General features: G+C 37.9%; 1 pseudogene; it reads right to left on the bottom strand.

The window, feature by feature from the left end:
* Positions 1-4,942: 4,942 nt before the first annotated feature.
* On the bottom strand, positions 4,943-6,772 carry LOC149164440 (auxin response factor 2B pseudogene; annotated as a pseudogene).
* Between the last annotated feature and the right edge of the window lie 3,993 nt (positions 6,773-10,765).

A 10,765-nucleotide genomic window follows, 5' to 3' on the forward strand; every position in this document is an offset into this window, starting at 1 on the left:
CCAAAATAGTAAACTATGCTACAATTAAGGAAAATGCAAAACTAAAAGAGACAGTGTTGGGGGTCCAAGTGCAATAGGAGGGTGGCCACCAATATCCATCTATATCACATGTGATAAATGAATGAAATGATGTACAATTTCGCCTAGATCCTTCAACAACTGCCAACAATGGTCGAGGAACCTTCAATAAGCAAATATTTTGGTGGTGTTGCACCCTCCAAGGTACAAGTTAAATTTAATTACCTCTTATGACAATGAGAAGATCAACTTTTTCCTACTGAAAGTTGTTCCTCATGTCAAACATTAGTGGGAATGTTACTGGGAGAGACACAACAAAGATGAGTTTGCAACGTTTAATGAAGGACCAACTTGGGCCACTTTTGTTTATGCCCTTAAGGGGAATTCTACCCCATAGCGAACTATGATGACCAATACACAATATGGACAACATTACAACAATAGAGACACTAGATGATCCTAGAGTACATCAAGAATTTCTATACTTTATGCTTGAAGTTGGGTATTGGAGACTCTAAGTGAAAGTTGGCCTTGAAATATCGTGGTGGCATACATAGGTACATCCAAACATAGATGGATTTCATGGACATTTGATTATCAATATGATGTGAAAATCGAGTAGAAATTGAAGTAGCAGAATAAGCAGGAGTTCGGGCCTACAAATTCATTGCAACAAAAGCCTAGAAAAGGAAATCCTAACTCACAAAACAAGGGATAAAGCAAGGATATTCAACCTCAATACAACTAAACCAAGTCACAGGAAAAGAAGGGTGATGGGAATTCAGTAAAGGACACTAGAAAGTGGTGTGAGTTCCACAAAATCCCTTGGAACAACACTTATGAATGTCACTTGAAATAGTCATTATTATTAGAGCTGAAAGAAAAGGAAAAAGACTTTGTCATTGATTCTTATTAGAACAAGATAAAGGGAAGCAGATCATCTATGTAGAACCCAATTCTACCATCGTGACCAAAAATATCAAACCAGATGAGTAAGATGAGATTTAAGAGGGGGGAAAACCTCTTCCATTCATAGATGTGGGTGAAGGGGACCCCACTCAATTTCATCATTGATAGTGGGAGCCAAAAGAACCTAATATCAATTGATTTCATCAAGAGATTGAAGCTACCAATAATGCCACATCCCAAACCAGACACCATTGGTAGGTTTAGCCATTGATGAGACATTCATGTCATCTAGTAGTGTCACATGTCCTATGACATCAATCCCTTCAAAGATGAGGCGTCGTGTGATGTTGCCCCACTTCAATTTTGTGATGTTATTATAGGAAAACCTTATATGTGGAAACGCCATGTTGTTTATGAGTCTTGTCCTTGTAATTTCATTGTTACTCTTAAATTTTATCCCTACTAGACACCAAAGGTAGTTCCAACTACTGCAATTTCATTGATCTCAACAAAATAGTGCCAAAGGTAATCTTTCTGAGTGCAAAGTTTTTTCTCTTCATGGATTGGTTAGAAGGTGAAAGTAAGGTCACTACAACTACAATAACCTATGCATGAGGCCTCTCTACATAACAAAATCAAGTCGACAATATTGTAGAGACATACAAAGATATCTTCACTCCACCTGTGGGGGTGCCTCTACACGTCCATGTCAAACACACAATTGAATTGATACTTGGTGCTCCTTTTGCTTAATATAAAATATATAGATACTCTCTCTTGTATAATGAGGAAATAAAACGTCAAGTTCATGAGCTCATCCAAAGGGGACACTTTCAACTGAGCTCCTCACCTTGTGGGAGTCCAATTGTATTGGTGCAGAAGAAGGATGGGACATGAAGACTTTGTATTGAGTATCAACCCCTAAACAAAATCATTATCAAGAACATATACCTAATCCATAGGATTAACAATCTTCTTGACCAACTTAAGGGTGTCAAGTTCTTTAGTAAGATTGATCTGAATTCAGGCTACCACCAGGTTCCAATTGAATAAACTAATGTATGGAATACAACATTCAAATCTAAAGAATTCCTTTTCGAGTGGTTGGTCATACACTTTGGCTTAACTAAAGTTCCAACAATGTTCATGAGGATGATGGATGATATCCTATTTCTGTTCACATACTCTTTTGTGGTTGTATACTTGGATGACATCCTCATATTTAGTAGAACTTAGGTGGAACATTTGCAGCACATTCAATAGGGCTTGAGCACCATGCAACAACACAAATTGTATGTCAATTTAGAGAAATACTCATTTGGCATGCAGAGGATTCAATACTTGGGCTACATTGTGGATGAGTGTGGGGTGCATATAGACCCAACCAAGATCCAAGTCATTCAAGATCGGCTAGTGTTGACAACTCTAACAAAGTTTCATAGCTTCTTGGGCCTTGATAACTTATATCAAAGATTCATGTTGGGGTTCTCTTATATTGTTTGGCCTTAGATTCAAGTGACCAAGGGAGGAGGAAAAGAAAAAAAAAAAACTGGTCTGAGTCATAAGGAAGGAATTTCAGGATCTGAAACACTACCTTTTCTCTATACCAGACCTGACCCTTCCAATCCTACAACAACATTTGAGATTGAGACAAATGCCTATGAGTACACTATGCATGTAGTCTTCACTCAACAAGGACATCCAATGGCCTATCACAACAAAAAATTATCTGATCCTATCTAGAGATACCCCACATTGATAAGGAGATATACTTCATCATGAAGTCCTGTCAACAATGAAAGCATTATATTCTAGGGTAGGAGACAATCATCCACACTAATGATAGGATTTGGCAATTTATGTAGACAAAAGGAAATTTGTAAAATAAATATCATAAAAAATGGTCCACATACCTGCAACAAGTCCATTTGTTGTGTATTTGTGTTTGACGATCGATCCTTTAAGATGACCATTCTAACACCCTGCAAGAATAGTATCACAACCAAAACTACTATTAAACTTTTCTTTGAGTGTGTTTGGGTTCATTTTAGACTACCTAGAACCATTATTTCAAATTGGGATAGCAAGTTCCTCAACACCTTTTGGTCTAGCTTATCGTGTCTTATGGCTATCGAGTTGACCAAATAAACTTTTTTTCATCCCCAATCAAATGGACAAATAGAAGTGGTCAACAAGATGGTTTTTCATATCTTGCACATGTACAACTCTAAGAAGCCATGTGAATGGGACAAAAGCCTTCCATATTTTCAACATATATATAAAACAACTCTCCACATATTTGTTAGTCACAGTCGTTTTTAGGTGTGCCTGGGGTTCCAACCGTTGGCCCTAATTTATGTAGCTTACTAATTGCATCTACACTGTAAGAGTCCTCCCATGCTCAAGTCCAATGCAAACAGTGGATCCAAATTTGTTGAGTGGATCCAACATATCCAACACAGGTCCATGATGTCCAACAGAAAGCCAATGTTGAGTACAATAACGACATGACCAACATAGAGTTCCACATAAGTTTTAGGTTGGTGATAGGTATGGTGTGGTTACATTTATAGAAAGAGTGTCTCACAAGTCTCAATCAAAATATCAGACCACTCTCATATGGGACTTACACAATAAAAAAGGTACTGGGTGACAATGCGTTTGAACTAATCATTTCTCCTTTCCTTGGTTTGCACCTAATGATTAATTTGAAGTTGTTTCGATCATATTTTCCACTTATGTTGGATACCTCAGAGACAATAGAGTAATTCTTGTAATTCCCTACTTAATATTATCATGCAAATTTTACTAGTGTTTAAATTACCTTAAAATATTGACTTATAATTATCAAGAAATATTGGTACATACCTACATTGGTGAAACTGTAAATTTATTATTGATATAAAATTTGTTATTATTCAATTCCTAGCTTACCTCCTCAAATTTAAATTTTGATAGGATATGTTCTCCTTCCATTTATTCTAATTTAAATATTCATATCTCGTCCCCAAAATGTCCTCCCAAATTTACTTGGGAGAAGACATGGTCCTCTCCAATTAATTATCAAATTATATATTCATATCTCATCCCCAAAATGTCCTCTCAAATTTACTTGGGACAAGGCATGGTCCTCTCCAATTAATTACCAAATTATATATTCATATCTCATCCCCAAAATGTCTTCTCAAATTTATATGGGAGAAGACATGGTCCTCTCCAATTCATTACCAAATTATATATTCATATTTCATCCCCAAAATGTTCTCTCAAATTTACTTGGGAGAAGACATGGTCATCTCCAATTAATTACCAAATTATATATTCATATCTCATCCCCAAAATTTCCTCTCAAATTTAATTGGGAGAAGATAAGTCAAATGTAATGATGAGGGGGTAGTTATGACATTAATGATAGGTAGTTGAGGTGGAGAAGAGAAGGGGGCATAAAAGGGGAAGGATGATGGGAGGAGAGGGGATCCTTAATATTTCTTTTGGTTTTTATTTGGTTGTGGTTTTGGCGGAATTGTTTTGAGAGGAAGGTGGAGAAAAGAGAAGTGAGAGAAGGAAAGTATTGTTTAACTTGGACACACTACATCTGGTTGGACTTGGGCTTGGAGGGCTAGGGAACCTATGGAGGTTTCTCGGGCTAGGAAATACTTCCTAGTTGGCTGGGAGATAAATCCAGTCGGTAGTCAAGAGGAGCATCCCAGCAGGATCAGGAGCTCAGAGGCATCTCAACTAGGCTATTGGAACATATATTCCTCTATTTATAGATTACTCATGTAAGTGATTACAATGAAATGCTTACTTATTTAATTGTGGGAAATAAATTTTAATGGTAAAGTATTGTCGATTAAATGTTTAGTTAGAAATAAGTTATTTCCCGTTTTATTGTATTTAAATTAGAGAAATTTAGTTTTGTTAGAGGACCCTAGGATGGAGCCTTACACGTGGTATCAGAGCCAAGTTTCAACTCTTTGGGACTTTATAGGCCATATGCACTTTCTTCAACATACTAAAATTTATGGCCAACCTCAGCCCCATTGTTGTAATCTACCAATCCATGTATCATTAATTCCCGAGATGAGGAAACCAAATTGGGCCGAGGCTTCTTATTCCTTGGTGCTGGCAAAGGATTAAGTGCTACAGATGAAGCTACAGATGTCTCAATTTCCCATGATGAAACCCTCTTTGGTTGAGGGAACACTGATGTTTCATCCCAATAGACCTTAAGTGATCTCCACTTTGAATATGGCTATCTCACATTATCAACCTCACCCATGCCAATGATTGTACCAGTAAACCTCCGCTCAGGAGACTCTTTCCTTCAAAACACATCTTGAACCTCATGCTAATAAAGAGATTTCTATTCACTGCCTCCATGTATTTATCATAAGGAATGATAAACTCTGATGGACTTGTCCTGCAAAAGGGAGCCATTACTATCTTGCAGACAAGCCAAACAAAAAAAAATATGGCAACAGAATATAGTCATAACCAATATCTTCTCGTTAAGTCTTCAAGATGCTCATATTAAGCACATCAAACTCGAAAAAAGCAAGTACTAGAACCATATATTATTTATGATAAGAGAAAATACCCATAAGGTTCAGTATTTGGTAATATTAACTCATCGGCTCTTAAAAGCATGGCACATCTATCCTTTATTATCTCATGACAACATCAAACATTTCCTAGATCAATTTTCACCGAATTGTTTAAAAAATCTCTAGAATAATTATACCTCTGAACTATGAATGGCATTTAAATAGATTAATACTCCACACACCCTTATTAGCAAGTGCCCAAGGATGACAACTGTGGTAATAAAATAGAATCACATCTAATTTTCAGACAACATACCTAGGTTTGTAATAAATGGTAAAAATAGTCTGAGTTGAAACAACATGTGATGCAATTGCAATGACACCAAGATGCATGTTGTGAATAGATAAAACCAATGATGGCATGTTAGTCTGCTGACGCATAGCACGCCTAACTCCAACACGCAGTTCTCCACTTTCAACCCTCAAGAATATGAAAGCATCTCCTGCTACCAGCCTCTTTGAGCTGACAAAAACACTCCACCCAGTGGTTAGCAAATGCCTTCGTGGTTGGCCTCTAAATATATGGTGGAATCGCCATTCCATTCCATGCAAATCTCTGGCTACCAGCTCTTGCGAAGGAGGTTGCTGACTCATGTCGAGGCTGAGGAGGGGCTACCCCGAGTCATGAGATGACTCATTTTGCTGCAATATCGAACCAAAGGTCAGAACATCTACACTTCTCATCAATAAATCTTGCACATTAGTAGGATAACATTCCAGAAACTAAAATAAGGACGTACATCTCCCTCTGGCAATAAAGTGATCTGCGCAAATACTTCATCTGTCTCAGGTTCTGCCCAAAATTGCACATTGATCACGCGACAAAGAATCTTAGAAGGTAGATTATACAGTGGCATATGTTGATCAACCCCTTGGTTTGTTGATGCTTCAACCTGCTCTATATGGCCTTGAGGAAAGTAAAATTCTCTCTCCCCTACACGAGGCATAGTAACAAGTGGACCAACACATGCATACCATAGCTCTTCATACAGAAGAGATTCACTGGCATCAGTCCCAATCCCTCCAGAGAAAGAATTCTGCATTGAATTTGTACTTTGGGAAGGCATAAGAGACTGAGGAGCTCCGGGAACCTCATTGGCTAATGTCAAATAGTTACCCAAAGAACTATTATGAGGCAGCCTGCCAGATAAATTCCTGAAGTTGTCTGCATAAGCCATGATATCGTGATATTATGCTAAAGCTCAAACACAATGTTGGGATACCTGGTTTCCACCAAACCCATGTTACAAAAAAAAAAAAAAAAACTTTCGCTGCTTCTGCTATCAAGCCAACTTTCCCAAGAAAATCAATCAAAATTGTAAATGTCACTGCATCTGAACGACACCCTGATTCCTTCATTTCCTTGTGCAACAGGAATGCCTCCTCATGCATTCCTTGCTTTCCATACATGTGAATCATAGTATTGTAGGTGATTTCATCTATTCTAAATCCAGCAGAGGTCATTTTTCTATGAACTTTATCAACTTTTTCCACCTTCCCATTCTTTGCAAATGAGTACAGTAGAGCATTGTAGGTAACAACATCTGGTAAAAATCCTCTGGCGTGCAATGTACAAAATAGCTTTTCTGCCTCTTCATCCATTCCAGATCACCCATAAACTGGAATCATGACATTATAAGTCCAGAGATCTGGCTCACAACCAAATCGCTCCATATCCCTAAAAACATTTGTTGCCTCAGCTAAATTGCTGCTTGTCGCACAGGCAGTGATCAATGTATTGTAAGTAATAGCATCAGGCCTCAATCCATCCTTACACACTTCACCAAGTAGTCTAATCCCAGAGCCATTCTCCATATGACTGGCCTTGGTGCAGGAGTTAATCAAAATATTGAAAGTCACAAGGTCCAGTTTGCAACCCCTGGACTGCATCAGCTGAAGCAATTCCTCCACTTTTTCTCTACCACCATGTCTAGCATAGACTCCCATCATTACATTGTACACATGAACACAATTTCCTATTGTAGACTCAACTCTCTGAAAGATTTCTTCAGCAAGGGTAGCTTGATTAGCCCTCCCCAACACAGCCAGCATGGCAGTGAGCATCCTTGCATTTGGTGTATACCAATACCGAAGCTTAAGCCACTCATAAATCTCCAGAGCCTCTGCCAATGTGTCAGCCCAACCTGTTTCACTACGAGGCAGTAATAAGTGGGGGCTAGTTGCTCTATCCAATTCTCAAGCATTCTGCCATTAAAATTTTACACATCTTCTCAATATTGTCAAAAGTTGAGGGCTTCTGTCCTTGTCAAATTTAGGTATACTCTTAAACTAAGAACTACTATATACATAGGGCGGTAAGGTTTCCCCTTCGATAGCTTTGGTTATATGCCTATATTTAGAACTATTAGAGAACGAGTTGTCCATGTCAGGTCAATTCAAGTTCAAAGTCCGAACATATACGGTTGCAAAAAATAGAAATTGTGATTTTAATAGAGGAAAGGCATAATTATTATACCAAGTGTCTGATATGCTAAATCCATGTGAGACCCCTTAAATTTGGGACAAGGGATACCATCCATATAACCATTACAATGTGAGGGATGTGTTAAATTGGTGTTAGAATTTTTTTTTATTATTTTGGGATAAGGGATTTCATTTATATTAATATATAATTCATAAAAATATATATGTCTAAGTTTTTATAATTTATAATCTATAATATTTAAACTCAAAATTATTTTGATTTTAGTTTTTCTAGGCATAATAGTTAAGAATATGTGTTTTCGGTTACAGATTTGAATACAAAAAAATATTAGAGTATGTACACATCATTGCTTGAGAAATTATTCAATAAAATGCATCTCTTTAGAACCTTGTCATACGCATTTGGATCCAATAGGATTCCTCATTCGTAAAAGGCGCCCATGGCTTCCTCCAAGTGTTAGGTTCATTATAAACTATACATTTTTTGAGTTTCCATTAGTTAGAGTTGAGGATAAACAATACATAATGCAATGGCATTGACATGGTAATGGAGTTTGATTTTGGGATGTGAATGTTTTCAGAGGAATTTGGTAATTGGTCTCATTCATACTTGAAAATATACTCATATAATATGGAGACCATTGCATCGCACAAAACATATTTCTCTTTTCTCTTAGTAGATTTTAATACATTAAAGTTGTCAAATGTGAACAACAATAGATTTGTATGTTTGAATCACATACAATATACAATACTATTATCTTAAAGCATGTAGCACTAGCCATTCTATATACATCAAGTGGATAGTATACATCTAACAATAGTGTCAATATGGAGTCGATTGAGACAGCTAGGCATCCACTTTGAAAAATAATCTAACATTGTTGATGGAATTTCTAGAGGACACCTAGTATAATAATGTGATTAAAATGGTAAGCTAATGTTTATGTGAACGCTCAAAATATATAAGATGGATTTAGGATGGTTGTTTAGGGATATCTAAAGATATTTGAGGGTGACTAGTAGCACGTGGTAGCACTTGCTTAGATAGCAATGGGAGAGGATTTAGTAGACCCACGATTATCATCTCAAAATTAGAAATGGTCGTTTACAACTATAACAAAAGGAAAATTTGCATCTATCATTATGCAAAACATGTGAGAGCTGAGTAAGAATTGACAAGGCCCTAAGTTGTTCAAATAAGTTTTACATATCATACAAATATTTGAACAATTCAAAATGGTTAGGACACGAAGAAATCAAGGTCAAGGAGGGTCATCACAAGGACCTCCTACAAATGACCCATTACCTTCACCGGAGTTGACTCTCATCTTACGTTCCCTAGAAGCAATTAATGAGACCTTAAAAGGGCGCCAAACAAATGAAGTGGAAGTGGAGCACCCTCCATCAGGGTTAGGAAATCTTGAGGGATCAAGGGACTTTGATAGAGGACCTCCAATCGAGGACATTACTAGGGAGCTCCAAAAGATTAACCTCCCAGAGTTTGCTGGAGGTCGTGCCAGCGAACCTGCAGAAGCCTGGTTAGAAGGAACGAGAAGGTGCTTCGTACTAAGAGATTATAATTACAATTAAAAAGCTAAAATAACAATATTCCAACTTAGAGATAGTGCTCTGAATTGGTGGGGTAACTTAGAGTGTCAACTACACCTCACTCCGGACACAGTTACTTAGGAGTTATTTGAGGAGAGATTCAGGAAAAAGTACCTACCAACATATTATGAAGAACAACAGGTAGGAGCCTTCCATGCCTTGGTACAGGGAAATCATACGGTAGAAGAGTATGAAATTAGATTCATGGAATTGGTCAAGTATTTCTCCTACATGGATACTGACCAGCACCAAGCAGATCGTTTTATTTACAGATTGAACCCTAAGATTAGGGAAATGGTGCAGATGTGGAAACCATCCTCAGTTACAGAAACTGTGGAACGGGCTCGTTATTTCGAAGAACACTTAGACTTAAAGGGTGGAAACAAAACCATTTTTCCATGCCAACCAAGGTTTATAGGGAAGGCCCCTCGTACCTTCCCCAGGGGAGGAAGTTTGAGGCCACCACCATATGGAAATAGGGTTGTACCCGGAGCACCGACAGTGGGGATTTCAATGGTTACTAGTGCAGCTTTACCTGCAGCTTCAAGGGCGTGTGCAAATCAAGGTCATACGCGAGGAGCAACAAGTAGGGGCAGGGGTCCCAAGGGAAGGAAATCTTTCCAAATAACTCCACAACATTCAGTTCAAGGTCTACCGTGCATCACTTGTTGGGGATGCAGGGGACCTCATTACTAGCGTGACTGCCCTGAGTTACAAATTGGTAACAACCGTAGAGAAGGAAAATCACCAATGGGGGGGCAAGTATACACCATCAAATCTATGTAGCAGTTGAAAACTAGCAAGTTGAACACCAGTATGTCGTGGTAGAAACCTCAGGTATGATAAACAAAGTAAACGATAAAATTTTGTTTGATTCGGGTGCTACAGATAGTTTCATTTCACCAGTTTCATTAGAAAAATGTGGGTTGGCAACCTATGAGCACGATGACTTTAAGCAAGTTGAGATTTCTTCTAGGATCAAACAAGCAGTAGGACCTAGTGTTGACAAGCGTCAGGTAAACCTCGGGGTGTGTACGACTAAGTTGAAGGAATACGTCATAGCACTGGGGACATATGATGTAATTATTGGAATGGACTAGCTAGAAGCTCATCAAGCTTTGGTAGATTGTTTCAAGAAGAAGTTGATTTGTTTAGATGATGAAGGTAGGCCAAGA

This window comes from Pinus tabuliformis, chromosome 5_1, assembly GCF_031772625.1.
Source record: "Pinus tabuliformis cultivar Carrire ecotype Pingquan chromosome 5_1, CPIR1, whole genome shotgun sequence".
Classification (NCBI taxonomy): domain Eukaryota; kingdom Viridiplantae; phylum Streptophyta; class Pinopsida; order Pinales; family Pinaceae; genus Pinus; species Pinus tabuliformis.